Raw genomic sequence first — 22,124 nt, forward strand, 5'->3', positions numbered from 1 at the left:
AACTGCACGAGGACAGTGACTGACACACAGGTCACGACGAACATTGACACGGCATGTTGAGGACATCGCAGAGAATATGGAACAACAGTTGAAAGACAAGGTAAAGGATTTCACCTATTTCTCCTTGGCCCTGGATGAGAGCAGTGATGCATGTGACACGGCGCAGTTGTTGATATTCTTACGAGGCATAACCCCAGACTTTGAAATTACAGAGGAGCTTGCTTCCGTACAGTCAATGAAAGCATAACCACGAGGAAAGATTTAATGTATGGCAAAGCTGGAACTGAGTTTTGGAAAGTTATCCAGTATGACAATTGATGGGTGCCCAAACTTGACAGGAAAAAACTTTGGCCTTTTGAAAAGGATACAAGATGAAGTAGCTGAGCTGAACCCAGATCAGAAAATTATTTTCCTGCATTGCATTATTCATCAGGAGGTGCTCTGTAAATGTGTTCTGAAAATGAGCCATGTTGTGGATACTGTCACTAAAGTGGTAAACTTCATAAGAGCAACATCTTTAAAACACAGGCAGTTTGTCTCACTGTTGGAAGAAACAGAGTTGGGTCATGCAGAGTTTGGGGAAGTGGCTTAAAAGGGTGTGGGACCTGATGTCAGAGATTGCTGAAATTTTGCAAATGAAAGGAAAATATGTGGATTTCCCTCAACTGCAAGATAAAGAATGGTTGGTTGATTTTGCCTTCACTGTGGACATCATGGCCCTCATGACTGAACTGAATTCTAAACTACAAGGGAAGGGCCTTTTCACACATCAGATATACAGCCTTGTCATAGCCTTCAAGGGAAAATGACTCCTCCTGACCCGTCAAGTAGAAGCTAACAATGTCACCCACCTTCCGACACTACTAGTCTGTTCCCTATCAGATGACCAGCGGGAGAAGTATACATCGCTGCTGCGTGCTTTGAACAGTGAGTTTTCTCGTTGTTTTGAGGATTTCAACGTGTTGGAAGATGACACGCTGTTGGTTTCCTCTCCTTTCACCTTCAATGTGGATAACGCTCCCACTGAGCTTATCGATCGTCAGTCTGATGCAGTGATTGGAGAACTATTCAAAACAATGTCACTGACGAGGTTCTATGCATCTCTCAATGAACAAAACTTTCCAAAGATTAGGAGTCATGCTCAGAAGATGTTTGTACTGTTTGCGTCAACCTATGTATGTGAACAGACATTTTCAGTGATGAAATATAACAAGTTAAGGCACAGATCATCTCTTACTGACTCACCTCTCAGTAATCCTGTGCATAGCAATGTCAGAAACTATACCTGACTTCACTGCTCTAGTCAATGTCTATCAGAGACCTCACTCCTCACACTGATTGAGTAATTTAAATGTAATATTGAGCTCTCTCTTTCTTGTTTTTGTGCATACCCATTAACAAGAGTTCTTTCTGTCTGTGATGCTGAATGCACAGTGTACTTTTCCCTCCGTGTAGTTTATTGCATGTTTAATAATAAAAATACCTACCAGAAGGAGAACATGGATGTGGTTTATTTCTGTGCATGTTAAAAAAGTAATATGGATGTGATTTACAGTAGATATATCTGTTAACACAGTCATACACAATATGTATAATCCTGTAATATGATTCTGGCCCATGACAATATATTCTAATGTGGCCCTCTATGGAAGATAATTGCCCAGGCCTGACATCTCCCTCACTAACTTTAAGCATCAGCTGTCAGAGCAGCTTACCATTCACTGCACCTGTGCACAGCCCATCTGTAAATAGCCCACCTACCTCATCCCCATTTTATTATTTGTTCTCTTTTGTACCCCAGTACTCTCTTTTTTTCTCTTTGCACATCATCATCTGCACATCTATCACTCCAGTGTTAATGCTAAGTTGTAATTATTTTGCCACTATGGCCTATTTGTTGCTTTACCTCCCTGAATTTACTACATCTGCACACACTGTACATAGTGTGTGCAGATCTATTATGTTATTGACTGTACGTTTGTTTATCCCATGTGTAACTCTGTGTTGTTTTTGTCGCACTGCTTTGCTTTATCTTGGCCAGGTCGCAGTTGTAAATGAGAACATGTTCTCAACTGGCCTACCTGGTTAAAGAAAGGTGAAATAAAATAATAAAATAAAGAAATATAAAGTATCCTGCGATCTTCTTCACTATATCATCACTGCTATGTGATATGGTTCATTATAGAGGACAATGTGACTGTAAATTACTTTTACCTGCTCATATTCCTGCATATGATCATCCGTAAGGGAATGAGCCCATCAGTATACTCCCCGAACAAGATTAAAATGCTGCCATCATCTCAAGAATTGATATTCCGTTCCTGCTCTAATGACATGCTTCCCATTTTCCTGAGCCAGACTGGTAGCGCTGTCCAAATCCTTTTAGGCCCCCAAACCCGGCCACTCCAAATGAGATATCATTAGCATAATAGTGTCTGGTGCTGTTTTGTGATTTATTTTAATCAACCCCAGAGTCACTAGTAATTAGTACTGTGCTACTAATGGATTCTGATTGACACTCTGGCATCCTGTCATTTGTCACTGGTCATTTTACACCATTCTCACAGTGGGTTCTGTGTAACCGTGTAGGTAGACTGATATCTCATTTAAATTTCTTTAGCATTTTCCTTTTTTGGTCCCTGTTATGAAAATGTTGTAATTATTAATGTTGTCACGGTCTCCTAAAAGAGGATTCTGAAGAAGGCCCATAAAAGTGTCATTATAGCACCCATCTAAACCATTCATATTACTCGCCATATCCCTAGGAAGATCTGCATTTCAAATGCACTTTTAAGTTTGAGCACTTGAGCTGTGAGATTTGACATCCAACTAATCTTCCTCTGAACCCGAGGATGGTATGCTCAGAGGGAATTGGCATTTCCGTCTTAGCCCGAGTGTCTCAGCATTGTTTCTCCACAGGACCTATAGTGATTGGACTAGTGAAAAATAATAACAGGAATAATATCCAGCAGGGTTTTTAGACACAGAGACTCAGTGGATTGAGAATGATTTTAAAAAATGGAATCAAATGCAGAATACATTACACAGCATCAACTGTTTCAAGGACACCAAAGGTCAGCCTGTCTGTCTGGCTCATTGTCTGGCGGTGGATGGAGCTGCTGGGATGATATTGTGTCAGAAAATAGTGGTATATGAGCTCTCTAGGGTGTGTTCTATCACTGCATCATTATCTACAGATATATATTTTTACAATCCGGGCTTGTGGGCTCCCAACTGTGTCACAGGAATCTTGACTTGAGCCAATCCATCCACACTGGTCACTGACCCATTTCTCCACTGCCTCTCCTCAAAATTACCAAGAGTGCAATGCCTCAGTGATCCCCTTCACTTTGTAGCTCCTCTGACCTTTGATGTTGAGGACTTGGTGCTCATGTATCCAGCCAGGAGGGACGGCATTCATCTAGAACCTAATCTGTCCCACGGCTGTGATTGATGCAGCCGGTGGCTTAGAGAAGTCCAATAAGAGCATGGTCTTATTGGAATCTCAACAGGATGTGTAATGGCAGGTTTGCAAATGACTGACTTTGTTAAATCACAGATTGATTGCGACAATAGTTGCCCGGAAACTATACATTCAGAAACTAGTCAAACTAGCTTCTGCTGCTCATTCTCCCTCTAATGCTCTTTTACTCAGCTATACCTATTGCACACAAACATTCACACAAGTAAACAAATTCACGCTTACACACATGCACGTAATAATAGTTTCAAGCTATCGCTCTCTCACCCCTTTTGCTTTTCTCCCTCTTGCAGCTACCAACACCAACCATTAAGCATGTAGAAGGTAGAAGCACCCACCCACACTCTCCTCACCTCCCCTGGGACAAACTGTTTCAACATGGGCAGTATGGCCTGGGAAGCTCAGCGTACGTGTCTGTTATACCCCTCCCTGCAGCTGTGCACCTGGATCTGTGCACAATTCCTGCATGGCAATGAACCGACCCACCTGTTCACACCTGAGGCCTGCGCCTCCACACCTCCACTGCCTCTCTCCTGTCCTGCCTTTGTTTCTTCCATCATCTCAGGAGATTGATGCGAACCAAGTGAACAGGTTATAAATCTACTTTGATGTTGTCATAGGGATGGAATGGAATACTAAATGTGTAAAACTGTCAGTGTCTCTTCATGGGATTGTGAGTATGACAGTTAATGTGGAATAGTTCAATGCATTATACAAACACATGTCAATTAGAAGTGTAGTTCAAATCAAATGTATTTATATAGCCCTTCTTACATCAGCTTATATCTCAAAGTGCTGTACAGAAACCCAGCCTAAAATCCCAAACAGCAAGCAATGCAGGTGTAGAAGCACGGTGGCTAGGAAAAACTCCCTAGAAAGGCCAAAACCTAGGAAGAAACCTAGAGAGGAACCAGGCTATGAGGGGTGGCCAGTCCTCTTCTGACTGTGCCGGTTGGAGATTATAACAGAATGAATGGCCAAGATGTTCAAATGTTCATAAATAACCAGCATGGTCAAATAATAATAATCCCAGTAGTTGTCAAGGGTGCAGCAAGTCAGCACCTCAGGAGTAAATGTCAGTTGGCTTTTCATAGGTGATCATTAAGAGTATCTCTACCGCTCCTGCTGTCTCTAGAGAGTTGAAAACAGCAGGTCTGGGAAAGGTAGCATGTCCGGTGAACAGGTCAGGGTTCCATTGGCGTGTCACAAGATTTTCACATCAAGCCAAGCTCACCCAGCCAGTTGAGCCAGCCCCATACAGAACATATTTGGCATGAAGTTTAACCATTGGATGTTAATCAGGGTCGTAAATAACTGCCAATATTTTCGTTGAGCAATACAGGTTCACAGAGAAAGCATAGCCCTTCTATGGTAAATTGACGCTGAATGCTTTGTCAATCCCTATTGATTATTTTCAGGTGTTACGGTCTGTGACATTGTTTGTTGTCATCATTGGCCTTGGTTTGGACCTGCTAGGCTCCATCTCCATAGTCCTGATTAAACTCTGAAATGCCATGTGTGACACTGACAGGAGTCCTCCTACATACCAGACACGGTTAATTTTAGAGAGTGATTAATGTCCACAAAGACCGACCTGCTTAGCAGCTGTCTTTGTTTGGCCTGATACATGCTAAATACTGCAGGATTTCACATGTATTGGTCATGAAACTCTTTAAAGGAGAATTTTGCCCAAAATCCAGAAACTCCCAAGTCATTTCATACATTGAAACTAGTTCAGTGTTTTTTGCCCTCTCCCCCTATCTCTCTCTGGAGTGCAGAACTGAGACAGATGCAAAAACATGTCGCGTGACGTGACTCGTGACGTTGCTGGATGCAGGCCTCACTCTGCTCCGTTGTCATTGATTTATATATCTGCAAACTGTGGACAAATTCATTGTTTTATTGAAAGCGTAAGGCCAAATTAGCAAATTTTTTATATATCGGTTTTGAGTCGTGTGCTTTTCCACGTACACTGAACAAAAATATAAACGCAACATGCAACAATTTCAAAGATTGTCCTGAGTTACAGTTTATAATAAGGAAATCAGTCAATTGAAAGTAATACATTTTGGCCCTAATCTATGGATTTCACATGACTGGGAATACAGATACCTTTTTAAAAAAGGTAAGGGCATGGATCAGAAAACCAGTCAGTATCTGGTGTGACCACCTCATGCAAAGTGACACATCTCCTTCACATAGAGTTAATCAGGCTGTTGATTGTGGCCTGTGGAATTTTGTCCCACTCCTTTTCAATGACTGTGCAAAGTTTTGGGATATTGGCGGGAACTGGAACACACTGTCATACACGTCGATCCAGAGCATACTCAATGAATGACTTGTCTGGTGAGTACGCAGGCCATGGAAGAAATTTGACATTTTCAGCTTCCAGGAATTGTGTACAGATCCTAGCGACATGGGGCTGTGCATTATCATGCTGGAACATGAGATGATGGAGGCAAATGAATGGCATGACAATGGGCCTACGGATCTCATCAAGGTATCTCTGTATATTCAAATTTCCATCGATTAAAATACAATTGTGTTCATTGTCCGTAGCTTATGCCTGCCCATAGCATATCCCTGCTACCACCATGAGGCACTCTGTTCACAACGTTGACATCAGCAAACCACTCTCTCACACGACGCCATATATTCTGTCTGCCCGGTACAGTTGAAACTGAGATTCATCTGTATATAGCACACTTCTGCAGCATGCCAGTCGCCGTCGAAGGTGAGCATTTGCCCACTGAAGTCAGTTACAACGTCGAACTGCAGTCAGGTCAAGACCCTGATGAGGACAACGAGCACACAGATGAGCTTCCCTGAGATGGTTTCTGACAGTTTATGCAGAAATTATTCACCTGTGCAAACCCACAGTTTCATCAGCGGTCCGGGTGGCTGGTCTCAAAAGATCCCGCAGGTGAGGAAGCTGGATGTGGAGGTCCTGGGCTGGCGTGATTACACGTGGTCTGCGGTTGTGAGGCAGGTTGGACGTACTGCCAAATTCTCTAAAACAACGTTGGAGGCGGCTTATGGTAGAGAAATGGACATTAAATTATCTGGTAACAGCTCTGGTGGACATTCCTGCAGTCAGCATAACATATTGCATGCTCCCTCAACTTGAGACATCTGTGGCGTGTTGTGTGAAAAACTGCACATGTTAGAGTGGCCTTTTATTGTCCCCAGCACAAGGTGCACCTGTGTAATGATCATGCTGTTTAATAGGCTTCTGTCAGGTGGATGGATTATCTTGGCAAAGGAGAAATGCTGACTAACAGGGATGTAAACAAATTTGTGCTCAAAATTAGAGAGAAATAAGATTTTGTGTGTATGGAACATTTCTGGGATCTTTTATTTCAGCTCATGAAACATATGGCCAACCTTACATGTTGAGTTTATTTTTTTGTTCAGTATAAAATATTTGCAAATGTTTTATATCATTATTTTATGTAGCCGACTGCCACAGCAACGAAAATGGGTAACAACGCATGAGTGCCCTCATTTGGAAACCCTGCTACTTAGAAATGTCAAGATGTGCCCTTATATGGCGCTTGATGCCACACGTTTTTGGGGGGGTAGAAGTAGTGAGGATACTGAAAGCTGCAATATGTAACTTTTTGGGGTGACTCGACCAAATTCACATAGAAATGTGAGTTATAGATCTGTCACTCATTGAAAGCAAGTCTAAGAAGCAGTATATCTGTTGTATATGCGCTGGTTCTATGCTTCCTTTCTTATGTTTCGTTTTTGCGTCTTAGGTTTTGTACACTAGCTTCAAACAGCGGAAAATACAATATTTTTGGTTATTGAAAATACATTTCAGAAGTTTAGATTGTACAATGATTCTCTACACTAATGCTTGTTTTGTCACAAATTGAAATTACAGTACAATTTCACTATAGTTCTCTTACAAAAAAAACTACGAAAAACATGTCTTACGACAAAATTGATTTGAGGCATAGTAGTCCATTCTGATGAAGAATTTAGACAAATTGAACTTCAGATGGCAGCAACCGTTTTAGAAACCGAGGCTGCAGTGGCAGCTGGACAGGAGCCCCAACCCATCCCCAGGATCAACACAGACTGGTGGTGTGTGCATTTGAGGCAATTGCGCTCCAATGACAACAATTGAAGAATGTTTGTGCTGCAGATCATTTGAATATGTGACTACAATTCTTAGACATGGAGGAACTTGATAATGAGGAGCAGTTAGTTAGCTTTTGAGACCACATGGATTTTGCTGCCCACAAAACTCTGTCCTGGAAACATCTTCCCTATTCCAAAAAGGAATTGGAGACACAACGCTGTTCCAGCTGTGCCAAATGGACATTTATCCAACGAGTAAGTAGTCAAACTTTACTTTATTGAATGATCGCTCATCATTAACCTCTATGAGCGGAACCGTTAGTGGGTTGATGTTTTGACATTAGCCCACACCACTATATAGCCTATATCTATTTATCACAATGTTTTTAGGATATTCTATTCCCCTTCTCCACTGCTTTGGCAGTCAGCCACATAAACTAACCGCAAATGTTTTAGGTGGAAAAGTACAAATTTCCTGACTCAAAATCGATAATGCTTTTGACAAAAAATAGCTAAGTCGGCCGTATGCTTTCAATAAAACAACAACTTTGTCCACAGTTCACGGCTTTGTGAATCTTGCATTCACTGACCAAGGAGCAGAGTTAGGCCTGCACCCAGCAATATCACGAGTCACATGACCCGTTTTTGCAGCTGTCTCAGTTCTGCAATCCATGGAGAGAGAGGGGGAGAGGACAAACTCCACTGAACTAGTTTCAATGTATGGAATCACTTGAGAGTTTCTGGATTTTGGGTAAACTTCTCCTTTAATATCAGACATCTATCACATTACAGTGTAAACTCAAGCAGTTAAAATGTCTGGGTATGTATTTTTCTGTTGTCTCTACCCATCCAATTGTAAATCAGTTTGGACTTTGAAAGGTCTTTCACTATGGGTTAAAAGTAGCTATGCACATTATCATGCTTAAGTACAGGCATTATCATATACAGTCTAGAGATTGTGAGTTGCTTTTTCAGAGGTTTACCCTCTGAACACCTATCACAGCATCCCATATTGCTGGTGTGGCACTTGGTTACACAAGGATGACACCATTTGCCACTGATTTGACTCCTCAAAACATAGCAGGGAGGTCTGACAAATCCTGGTCCCACCTCTCCCGCCTGCCCCCCACAGACAGGCTAGGGCTGTTGACAGGTATCTCAACATGCCATCTGTTGCTATTTCTCAATGGGGCTCCAACTCTGCACACACATTTAATTGATTTAGTGGGGGATGTCTGCGCATCTGTGGAGGATGAGTACGGAATTTCACTCAAACGGCAAACTCCACATTTCCATAGAAAAATATTTGCTCCATTATGTTGTTAGATCTCGGCACTTGATAATCAGCGTAGAGAATGGCATGCTTGACAAAATAATTAGAACACATTACTGAGCGAGATATGAATGTAATAACAAAGAGGACCTGGAAATGTCCTTGATTGGAGTGTGTCAGCCATGCTCCTCTGAAGGGTGAAAAATCTCTCTAATTTGGCCTGATTCCCAAACCGTTACATTGGCAAGACAAAGTATGTGACCACTTTGGAAATACCTGGATTTCTGCATAAATTGGTCATCAAATTTGATCTGATATACACAACAACAATAGACAAAGAGTGTGCTAAAACTAATAACACACAATATGTTGTATTTTTCTTGTCTATATTGAATACATCATTTAAACATTCACAGTGTAGGTTGGAAAAATTATGTGAACCCCTAGGCTAATGACTTCTTCAAAAGCTAATTGGAGTCAGGAGTCAGCTAACCTGGAGTCCAATCAATGAGACGAGATTGGAGATGTTGGTTAGAGCTGCCTTGTACCATAAAAAGAACTCACAAAATTTGAGTTTGCTATTCACAAGAAGCATTGCCTGATGTGAACCATGCCTCAAACAAAAAAGATCTCAGAATTCCTAAGATTAAGAATTGTTGACTTGCAAAAAGCTGGAAAGGGTTACAAAAGTATCTCTAAAAGCCTTGAGATTCATCAGTCCACGGTAAGTTAAATTGTCTATAAATGGAGAAAGTTCGACACTGTTGCTACTCTCCCTAGGAGTGGCCGTCCTGCAAAGACGACTGCAAGAGCACAGCGCATGAAGAATCCTAGTGTCAGCTAAAGACTTACAGAAATCTCTGTAAGTCTACGATATGTAAAACACTAAACAAGAATGGTGTTCATGGGAGGACACTACAGAAGAAAGCCACTGCTGTCCAAAAAAAAACATTGCTGTATGTCTGAAGTTTGCAAAAGTGCACGTAGATGTTCCACAGCGCTACTGGCAAAATATTCTATGGACAGATGACACTACAGTTGAGTTGTTTGGAAAGAACACACAACACTATGTGTGGGGAAAAAAGGCACAGCACACCAACATCAAAACATCAGCTCAGAGTTCCAGATCTCTTCCAAGATGGCGTAGCAGTTCAGATGTCTTTGTCTTGTCGTGTCCCGTGTATATCTTTTTTTTCCTTCGTATGTATTTCGTATATATTTTTTTATATTTTTAACCTCAAATTCAACAAACACTCCTACAACCTGCCTCACCCAATGTGGTATGGATCTGCAATTTTCTATACTTTAGTATAGTATACTTCAGATAGCAACTGCTAGCGGTCATCAGCTAACCTTAGTCCGGTCAACACCTGCCAGTCTGCACAGCGCGATTCAACCCAGAGCATACCGGACTGCTTTTTCTCCACATCTCCAGTTTCCCACTGCAAAATCTGAACCTTTTCACCTGGATCATTGAAGCTAGCTAGCTGCTATCCGAGTGGCTACCCCCTGGCTAATGTCTCTGTTCCTAAGCAAGCACCAGTGAGCCTGGAACTAGCTTTGTGCTAGGCCCATCTTCTGGCTAGTTGAAGAGGTCCATCAGCCACTCCTTGGCTACAATACATATTTTGCCAATTGGCCTGGACCCTGGCAATGTAGAGGTTAATTAAGGCCCTGCAGCGCCTAGCTCCACTCCCATTCCCCAGGTGCTCTCATTTGTTGACTTCTGTAACTGTAAAAGCCTTGGTTTCATGCATGTTAACATTAGAAGCCTCTTCCCAAAGTTTGGTTTACTCACTGCTTTAGCACACTCTGCCAACCAGGATGTCCTAGCCGTGTCTGAATCCTGGCTTAGGAAGGACACCAAAAATCCAGAAATGTCCATCCCTAACTATAACATTTTCCGACAAGATAGAACTGACAAAGGGGGCGGAGTTGCAATCTAGTTCTGTCATACTATCCAGGTCTGTACCCAAATAATTTGAGCTTCTACTTCTAAACATCCGCCTTTCTAGAAACAAGTCTCTCTCTGTGGCCGCTTGTTACAGACCACCTTCTGCCTCCAGCTGTGCCCTGGACACCGTATGTGAATTGATTGCCCTCCATCTATCTTCAGAGCTCGTACTGTTAGGTGACCTAAATTGGGACATGCCTAACACCCCAGTCATCCTACAATCTAAGCTAGATGCCCTCAATCTCACACAAATGATCAATGAACCTACCAGGTACAACCCCAAATCTGGAAACACGGGCACCCTCATAGATATCATCTTGACCAACCTGCCCTCTAAATACACCTCTGCTGCCTTCAACCAGGATCTCAGCAATCACTGCCTCATTGCTTGCGTCCTTAAATGGGTCTGCGGTCAAACAACCACCCCTCATCACTGTCAAATGCTCCCTAAGACACTTCAGCGAGCAGGCCTTTCTAATCGACCTGTCCGGGTATCCTGGAAGGATATTGATCTCATTCCGTCAGTAGAGGATGCCTGGTTATTCTTTAGAAGTACTTTCCTCACCATCTTAAATAAGTATGCCCCATTCAAAAAATGTAGAACCAGGAACAGATATAGCACTCACTCCAGACCAGACTGCCCTTGACCAGCACAAAAATATCCTGTGGTGTACTGCATTTCCATTAATTAGCCCCTGCGAAATGCAACTTTTCAGGGAAGTTAGGAACCAATATACACAGGCAGTTAGGAAAGCAAAGGCTAGATTTTTCAAACAAAAATGTGCATCCTGTAGCACAAACTCCAAAAAGTTCTCCGACACTGTAAAGTCCATGGAGAATAAGAGCACCTCCTCCCAGCTGCCCTCTGCACTGAGGCTAGGAAACACTGTCCCCACCGATAAATTCACGATAATTGAGAATTTCAATAAGCATTTTTCTACGGCTTGCCATGCTTTCCACCTGGCTACGCCTACCTCGGTCAACAGCCCTGTACCCCCCACAGCAACCTACCCAAACCTCCCCATTTCTCCTTCACCCATATCCAGATACAGTTGCTGATGTTCTGAAAGAGTTGCAAAATCTGGACCCCTACAAATCAGCTGGGCTAGACAATCTGGACCCTCTCTTTCTAAAATCATCCGCCGCAAGTGTTGCAACCCCTATAACTAGCCTGTTCAACCTCTCTTTCGTATCGTCTGAGATCCCCAAAGATTGGAAGCTGCCACGGTCATCCCCCTCTTCAAAGGGGGAGACACTCTAGACTCAAACTGTTACAGACCTATATCTATCCTACCCTGCCTTTCTAAGATCTACGTAAGCCAAGTTAACAAACAGATCACTGACAATTTTGAATCCCACCGTATCTTCTCCACTATGCAATCTGGTTTCCAAGCTGGTCATGGGTGCACCTCAGCCACGCTCAAGGTCCTAAACGATATCATAACTGCCATTGATAAAAGACAATACTGTGCAGCCATATTCATCGACCTGGCCAAACCCTCCATAACTCGGGCGACGCTAGGCCAATTGTGCGTCACCCCATGGACCTCCTGGTCACGGTCGGCTGCGACAAAGCCTGCACACTGTGATGCAGTGCCTTAGACTACTGCGACACCCGGGAGGCCCCCAATCACCACATTCTTATCGGCAGACTCAACGGCCTTGGTTTCTCAAATGACTGCCTCGCCTGGTTCACCAACTACTTCTCAGACAGAGTTCAGTGTGTCCAATCGGAGGGCCTGTTGTCCGGACCTCTGGCAGTCTCTATGGGTGGTGCCAAATGGTTAAATTCTCAGGTCGACTCTTTTCTCTCATGTCGCTCTTGCTGCTGATGATTCTGTGATCCACCTCTACGCAGACGACACCATTCTGTATACTTCTGGCCCTTCTTTGGACACTGTGTTAACTAACCTCCAGATGAGCTTCAATGCCAAACAACTCTTATTCCATGGCCTCCAACTGCTCTTAAATGCAAGTAAAACTGAATGCATGCTTAACCGATCGCTGCAGGCACCTGCCCGCCCGTCCAGCATCACTACTCTGGACGGTTCTGACTTAGAATATGTGGACAACTTCAAATACCTAGACTGTAAACTCTCTTTCCAGACTCACATTAGGCATCTCCATTCCAAAATTAAATCTAAAATCGCTTTCCTATTTCGCATCAAAGCATCCTTCACTCATGCTGCCAAACATGCCCTCGTAAAACTGACTATCCTACCAATCCTTAACTTTGGCGATGTCATTTACAAAATAGACTCCAACACTCTACTCAGAAAATTGGATGCAGTCTATCACAGTGTCATCTGTTTTGTCACCAATGCCCCATATACTACCCACCACTGCAACCTGTATGCTCTTGTTGGCTAGCCCTCGCTTCATATTTGTCGCCAAACCCACTGGCTCCAGGTCATCTATAAGTCTTTGCTAGGTAAAGCCCCGCCTTATCTCAGCTCACTGGTCACCATAGCAGCACCCACCCATAGCACGCACTCCAGCAGGTATATTTCACTGGTCACCCCCAAAGCCTATTCCTCCTTTGGCCGCCTTTCCTTCCAGTTCTCAGCTGCCAATGACTGGAACGAATTGCAAAAATCACTGAAGCTGGAGACACATATCTCCCTCACTAACTTTAAGCATCAGCTGTCAGAGCAGCTCACAGATCATTGCACCTGTACACAGCCCATCTGTAAATTGCCCATCCAACTACCTCATCCCCATATTGTTTTTTTTGCTATTGTTTTGCTCCTTTGCACCCCAGTATCTCTACTTGCACATTCATCTTCTGCACACTATCACTCCAGTGTTTAATTTTTAAATTATAATTTCTTCGACACTACTGCCTATTTATTGCCTTACCTCCCTAATCTTACCTCATTTGCACACACTGAATATATATTTTTTTCTATTGTGTTATTGACTGTAGGTTTGTTTATTCCATGTGTAACTCTGTGTTGTTGTTTGTGTCGCGCTGCTTTGCTTTATCTTGGCCAGGTCGCAGTTGTAAATGAGAACTTGTTCCCAACTGGCCTACCTGGTTTTAAATAAAGGTGAAATCAAATAAATAAAATAAAAATCCCAACTGTAAAAGTATGGTGGAGGGAGCATCATGGTTTCGGGCTGCTTTGCTGCCTCAGGGCCTGGACAGCTTACTACAGTATCATCGACGGAAAAATGAATTCCCAAGTTCATCAAGACATTTTGCAGGAGAATGTTAGGCTATCTGTCTGCCAATTGAAGCTCAACAGAAGTTGGGTGATGCAACAGGACAACGACCCAAAACACAGAAGTAAATCAACAACAATGGCTTCAACAGAAGAAAATATGCCTTCTGGAGTGGCCCAGTCAGAGTCCTGACCTCAACCCAATTGAGATCCTGTGGCATAACCTTAAGAGAGAAGTTCACACCAGACATCGCAAGAATATTGCTGAATTGAAACAGTTTTGTAAAGAGGAATGGTCCAAAATTCCTCCTGACAGTTATGCAGGTCTGATCCGCAATTACAGAAAACATTTGGTTGAGGTAATTGCTGTCAGAGGCGGTTCAACCAGTTATTCAATCCAAGTGTTCACACTGTGAATGTTTACACGGTGTGTTCGATAAATACACAAATACGTATAATTGTGTGTTATTAGTTTAAGAAGACTGTGTTTGTCTATTGTTGTGACCTAGATGAAGATCAGATCAAATTTTATGACCAATTTATGTAGAAATCCAGATATTTCCAAAGTGTTCACATACTTTGTCTTGCCAATGTAACTACAGAATAAGGTTCCTCTATTTTCAGCCCAGTCCAGCATAATAAACTTTCTCACACTGGTCTATTCCTCTGTGCACAATACTGTGTATTAGCAGGGACAGTCACTAGTGAGAGGTCAATTAGGAGGGCCATTCTGCCTGGGCCAGCCCCTAGGGCTTGTTTCCCTCTCTGTGTTTGGGGAAGCCAGTTGCCTAGCGCTGCCTTATTCATTGCGGTTATTAGGAACTCTCAGGCATCTCAGTCTCAGCTCAGCTCCTCACTACTTTAATTCCTTTCTGTGGTCTCTGAATTAATTAGTAGGTTATCCAAGGATAATAAGGGTTTGTTTCTCTGAAACACTTCCCTCCCCACCCCATTCTCATCCCCATCCAGAGCTCTCTATATCCAGGTGCTTTGCTGTGGATGTCTCTGAGGCACGGATGCCATATGAAAGCTGCTACTGCCCAAGCCTAATTGGTTAGGTGATTTATTTTATATATTGTCCCTTTTATCCCCATCCCCTTTATCTGTCTCTTTTTGACCCTTGGCCTCTCCAATGCGTGTGTGCATTTTAACACTAAAACCGCTGGGTCTTCGACAACATTCTAACAGTGTAATTAATAAATTTCACATATACAATTTCAAAAATTATAATTTGGTTGTGTTTATGAAGGTCTAGGGTAACTTTAAAATACATTTTTTATTTGATTTCAAATAACACAATAGCCTTTATTAGTTGAGTGGAGTGTCTTTGTTACAACTATTAAACAGAAAGCGTATTGTTGGAATAGGGTTAGAGCTTCTTTTTATAACGACCAAATAAATAAAAAATATCCCAAAATACCCCAACCACCAAGACACACACACGCGCGATCAAATGAAGAAAACATCAGTAGCCTAAACATGATAAGTGCCAAGTCTGCTTGATAGTGAAAATCAGCACAAAATCAATAATGCCATTATAATGATTATAAGTGTTGATATGACATCAGTAAAAAAAATATATATATTTATGTTGGATACCATAGGCAGTTTCTTTGTCATCAAATTGGAGGTAACGTATAATCTCTCTGAAGCGATCCCGTGACATGGTTTCTCCAAAGAAAATAATCTCATACATGTCTGACCAGAAGCTCTTTCCACCGAATGCTCATACAGGATTGATACAGGATTGAAATGAACGCTTCCAGCTCATCAACAGACAGATGCCAGGCAGTGTCTCCTGGCTCCGTGTGAGCCTTAGCCACAGTACAGTCCCTGAATGCTTTGGATGTCCATGCCCCATAAACAACGAAAGCTGGTGAGTGCATTGCTGATGTTGTTTTTTTGCTTGATCTTTTTAATATTTTTGTATCCAAATCAGGCTTTAAACTTCTTCACAACAGTATCTCGGACCTGCCTGGTGTGTTCCTTGTTCTTCATGATGCTCTCTGCGCTTTTAACGGACCTCTGAGACTATCACAGTGCAGGTGCATTTATACGGAGACTTGATTACACACAGGTGGATTGTATTTATCATCATTAGTCATTTAGGTCAACATTGGATCATTCAGAGATCCTCACTGAACTTCTGGAGAGAGTTTGCTGCACTGAAAGTAAAGGGGCTGAATAATTTTGCACGCCCAATTTTTCAGTTTTTGATTTGTTAAAAAAGTTTGAAATATCCAATAAATGTCGTTCCACTTCATGATTGTGTCCCACTTGTTGTTGATTCTTCACAAAAAAATACAGTTTTATATCTTTATGTTTGAAGCCTAAAATGTGGCAAAAGGTCGCAAAGTTCAAAGGGGCCGAATACTTTCGCAAGGCACTGTATGTGAAATTAGTTTTGGTATAGTTTAGGTTCAATTTCGAGGCAACAATCAGGTTGATTATCAACTGGGCACGGCACATTCCAATGTTGGGAGAAGGAGAAGGTCCTTTTTTTTTTTAAATGACGTCGTCATAAATCTGGTTATAACTCCAGTTCTGTTTGTGATATTAAGATTCTAACAGCGGTAGTGTGTTATATAGACAGAAGGGGGAATGACTTAAAAAGGCAGAGTAATACTAAAAATATGTCTGAGCAGTCAAAATGACTGCTTTAGTGGTTCTAGGGTTAACAACGTATGGTGCTTCTATTCATCCAAATCTGCTTCCCCCAGTATTCATACTTTCTCATGTGTGTTTGATTGTAGAGTGGCATATTTTTGACTCTCATCACCATAATAGGATAATAAATGGATAACGGTCTTAAAAATGGAGTTTGTTCGTGTGATGGAAGTTGGGGGTCTTGGTCTCCTCAGTGGAACGGTAGCATATGGACTTGGTAAATAGACACACAATGGTCTGAATAGAGGGGGCGGAAGAAAGGCGCTGACCTTTAGCAGTCTACAGAAGCTCTCTGGGCAGTGGGCCCTGTCAACAGCACAGAACAGAGCTATTCCGGAGCGCCTGGAAGGCTTTGAATAAAGAGCATCTTTAATGGGCCGCTGTGCACAGCCCATGCTAATGCTAATGTCACCCTGGAAACCTAATCAACTCTGAGCTGTCACTGGGCTGTCATCACCAGACCTTCATCACAACAACCCTTCATATACAGAGATGGAGGTTATGAGTGGAGTGCATCTGTGCTGCAGTTCTATCTGGGTTGACTGCATTGTTAGGAGCTAGCAACATTAGCATTTCGCTTCACCGCTACAACACCTGCTAAACTGTGTACATGACCAATAAACTTTGATTTGATCTTCAGCTCCGTCTGAATAACAATGGATAAGTAAGCGAGCTATAAATCTGCTAACAAAATGGTGCATCAAATTAACATGCTAAAATTCCATAACATATATATACCGGTATATTGAACAGAACTATAATATCACATTTGATTTGATTTGACATTAACAGGTCCAGCAAAATCCTCAATTTTCCACATTAAATGTGCATATTAATACATTTACAACCTATAATGAGTAATAATATGCAGTAAACTTGTGTTATACGTCTGGCAAAATGCTTTCAGTTAGATTTTGAAGTCTTTGTGAATATCAAACAGGCATGTGAAGGACAATAGTGCCCAGGGGTATAATTAATGGTTTTCTGTTGTTTCTAAGAGAAATTGATGACATATTGCATCCCATAATCGAGAAGTAGTGTACTTCATTATAAATCATTGTTCATGCATAATATTGAACATAATGCATTGATATTAGGGTACTTTATCACTTTATGTCATTGATGACCACACAGCATTTCAGAGAGGAATAAACCAAGTTGTTTTTAAGGATTAGAGGATAACCCCGATTTTCCATAGCGATTTTCCATAGAGTTTAAACCATGCAAACACACACACAAACACATACACTCTCTGCCCAAATGCCACATGTGTTCGTCCTCTGATAATGTGGAAATCCAATTGTTATTCTTGGCCGTTCTCCACTGTGGAATACTTTTCTTCCAACATCTGCTTAACAGTCACGTAAACTGGAAAAGTGAATTACCTCTAATTCCCCCAAATCTGCCAGTGTCCATGCATAATCCTGACTTTAATTGAATTCAAATCAGGGGATATGAGCGAAATGCACATCCAAAGAGCACTGTCAGGATGTGGACTTTCTGCCCCTGGCCCGCTGGCCCCTATTGTGCCTCTGATCTGAAATGGTCCCAATCAAGACCATTTAACACCATCATGGTCATCTGGGGTGTGTTTACAGTATGCTGTAAGTAAACATGACATAGTTATACAGTAGATACACATATGATAAATTGTTCACACATAGAATGTACATTATCAGCTGTAAGGGAGTACGAAGTCATTGTTTTTTTTAAATCTCCATGAACAGTCATTGTTTATCAAAGTCAATTGACAGAATATCACATTGTCCCAAAGGGTAATTTTGTCCGGATGTTTATCACTGGGATGTTTATCTCTGCCAAACCCTAGACTTGGTTTCTGCATTAACAATTCTTATCAGGTCTGACAGCTCTTTGTCATGGCAATCATCAAATGAAATCAAATGTTATTGGTCACATACACATATTTATCAGATATTATTGCGGGTGTACTGAAATGCTTGTGTTCCTAGCTCCAACAGTGTGGGTATCTAAATAATTCACAACAATACACAGTAAAAGAATGGAATGAAGAAATATACAAATATTATAATTTTATGCCTCATAATGCCTACATCGTGATCTACCATGAACCAAAAATAAAGCAAGAGGAAATCAGCAAAGTAAGTGGGAATGAGATGTCTTTTAGTCTTTTCACTACTGCTTTTGAAAAGATGTGATTACAATCTGGCAACAGCGCATTTCCGCAGACTCAAGCGGGATTTATATTGTTATTCATTCGCTCTGCTGCAAAAGCAGAGGAGGGCTTTTCGTAAACACCCGGAGATGGTCCCCCCCTCCCTGTCCCCCCCAGGTGAAAACCACAGCTACCTCGTACCAGAATGCACCTCTGCAGAGAGAGGCCCACAGCAGCAGCTTTTCTCCTCAATGGGTTCGGGGGTCAGCCTTTTCCCACCAGGGAATCCTTTTTCAACTCATATACGATGGATGCATTATGGCCTCTCAATGAGAGAGGGCTTTCTTTCTGCATTCCTCTGTGCTTCTGCTCTTGCAGAGGCTGAGTGAATAAGAAATCAGCATCTCTATAAAAAACTTTTTTTATTCACAATCCACTTCCCCACTCCACCCACCCATAGCCCCCCACATCCTTCTGTCTGTGAAGTTGGGAATCCATAGGAGGTTTATTTGAGATGCAAGTACAAGTGTGAGAACACTGGGCTTGGGAAAATCCTTCCCTGCGAGCTGAATAGATGCATAGAAGAACTCAGCGTTCCTCTGTCCTTTCCAAACCGGACGTTTCAAGCCCTTTCTCAGTAACTCCTTCAACAACAGAGTTTGTTCTGTGTCAGCTGAACAAAACTTGGCTGTCGTTTTTACAAAAAACCCAAGCTACATTATTGCCTACTTTGATTGAACTCTTTTGTAAAGTAAGAATTGCTTTATTAATGTCGTTTTGGCCCTCTCTATCGTTATTTTGCCATTCGAATGCCTTCAGAAAGTATTCATACCACTTGACTTATTCCACATTTTGTTGTGTTACAGCCTGAATTCAAAATGGATTCAATACATTTTTTTCTCACCAATCTACACACAATAGCCCATAATGTTAAAGTGAAAACAATTTTAGAAATGTTTGCAAATCTATTGAAATGAAATACAGAAATATCTCATTTACATATGTATTCACACCCTTGAGTCAATACATGTTAGAATCTCCTTTGGCAGCGATTACAGCTGTGAGTATTTCTAGGTAAGCTCTGTCAAGTTGGTTGTTGATCATTGCTAAACAGCCATTTTCTTTTTTTTGTTGTCCTTAAAAAAAATCCCCTTTTTCTTGTGGTATCCAATTGTTTTTCAGTAGCTACTATCTTGTCTCATCGCTACAACTCCCGTACGGGCTCGGGAGAGACGAAGGTTGAAAGTCATGCGTCCTCTGATACACAACCCAACCAAGCCGCACTGCTTCTTGACACAGTGTGCATCCAACCCAGAAGCCAGCCGCACCAATGTGTCGGAGGAAACACCGTGCACCTGGCAACCTTGGTTAGCGCACACGCCCGGCCCGCCACAGGAGTCGCTGATGCGCAATGAGACAAGGATATCCCTACCGGCCAAACCCTCCCTAACCCGGACGTTGCCAGGCCAATTGTGCGTCGCCCCACGGACCTCCTGGTCGCGGCCGGTTACGACAGAGCCTGGGCGCGAACTCAGAGTCTCTGCGCCACCCGGGAGGCCCCCTAAACAGCCATTTTCAAGTCTTGCCATAGATTTTCAAGACGATTTATGCCAAAACTAGGCCACCCAGGAACATTCAATGTCGTCTTGGTAAGCAACTCCAGTGTGTATTTGGCATTGAGTTTTAGGTTATTGTCCTGCTAAAGGGTGAATTTGTCTCCCAGTGTCTGAAGAAAAACAGACTGCACCAGGTTTTCCTCTAGGATTTTGCCTGTGCTTATAGCTTCATTCCGTTTCTTTTTATCCTTAAAAACTCTCTAGCCTTGCCGATGACAAGCATACCCATAAAATGATGCTGCCACCACCATGCTAGAAAATATGAAGAGTGGTACTCAGTGATGTGTTGGATTTGTCCCAAACATAACGCTTTGTATTCAGGACATAAATGTAATTTCTTTGCCACATTGTTTGCAGTCTTACAAACAGGATGCATTTTGGAATATTTTTATTCTGTACAGGCTTCCTTCTTTTCACTCTGTCATTTAGGTTAGTATTGTGAAGTAACTACAATGTTGTTGATCAAGCCTCAGTTTTCTCCTTTCATAGCCATTAAACTCTGTAACTGTTTAAAATCGGGATCATAATGCAACCCCTGAGCGGTTTCCTTCCTCTCCGGCAACTGAGTTAGAAAGGACAACTGTATATTAGTAGTGACTGGGTGTATTGATACACCATCCAAAGTGTAATTAATAACTTCACCATGTTCAAAGGGATATTCAATGTCTACTTTTTATCTACCAATAGGTGACCTTCTTTGCGAGGCATTGGAAAACCTCCCTGGTCTTTGTTGTTGAATCTGTGTTTGAAATTCACTGCTTGACCGAGGGACCTTACAATTATCTGTATGTGTGGGATACAGAGGTGAGGTAGTCATTCAAAAATCATGTTAAACAATTATTGCATACAGAGTGAGTCCGTGCAATTTATTATGTGACTTGTTAAGCACATTTTTACTCCTGAACTTAGACTTGCCATAACAAAGTGGTTAAATACTTATTGACTCTTATTGAATCTTTCACTTTGACATTGAGGTAATGTGTGTACGCCAGTTACACAAAATGTGTAAAAAGTCAAGGGGTGTGAATATTTTCTGAAGGCACTGTAGTAAACACATTGGTTTTGTCTAGGCAAAGGAAATGGCTGAGGCAAAACAGTGATCAGAGGATTTCTGCATGATTGTGTGACTGCTTAGCTAATGGCTTCAGAACTTAAAGAAAATGATGCCAGTCGCACAGTGGTCCCCAGCATTCCTTGTCAGAGTTGTATCACAGAAGGAGAGGGCAACACAGAAAAGGGGTCCGAAGTTCCCTTAATAAACTTGACAAAGAATTGCCTTTAATGAGCTCCAATTTAACTCACCAATATGAATAATGCATTTTGGGTTGTGGTTATTGAGTCAATCTGTTGCTCTATTTTTTCAGGTTAAATTATTAAATGAGGACACCATTTCCACTTCAAATGTACATTTTGGTGTAACTTGGTGCCTTTACACATCCACAAAGAAGAGCACATAATCATGTCTTGTTAAGACCCCCCTCTGTTATGATATAAATGTATGATAATCATGCCGTATACAATATTTGCTTTCACCAAAAAATGTAATATTGTACCATTTCAGCATTTTGGGTCTGTCCACAAATCACTCCATGTCTTCTCCTGACAGCTAGTGATTTTTACAATTTCTTCCCACACAAATGAAATCACAGAAACAGCTGAGATACAGCTCCATGAGACTCTCTGAGAAAGAGATTTACCAACAAGCCCTGATTGTACTACTAATACAGCATGAATAGTATCTAATGA

General features: G+C 41.9%; 1 pseudogene; it reads left to right on the forward strand.

The window, feature by feature from the left end:
* Positions 1-307: 307 nt before the first annotated feature.
* The window catches only part of LOC139377875 (general transcription factor II-I repeat domain-containing protein 2A-like), a 28,708-nt pseudogene continuing 6,891 nt past the window's right edge, over positions 308-22,124 (forward strand).

Source organism: Oncorhynchus clarkii, chromosome 2 (assembly GCF_045791955.1).
Source record: "Oncorhynchus clarkii lewisi isolate Uvic-CL-2024 chromosome 2, UVic_Ocla_1.0, whole genome shotgun sequence".
Lineage (NCBI taxonomy): Eukaryota > Metazoa > Chordata > Actinopteri > Salmoniformes > Salmonidae > Oncorhynchus > Oncorhynchus clarkii.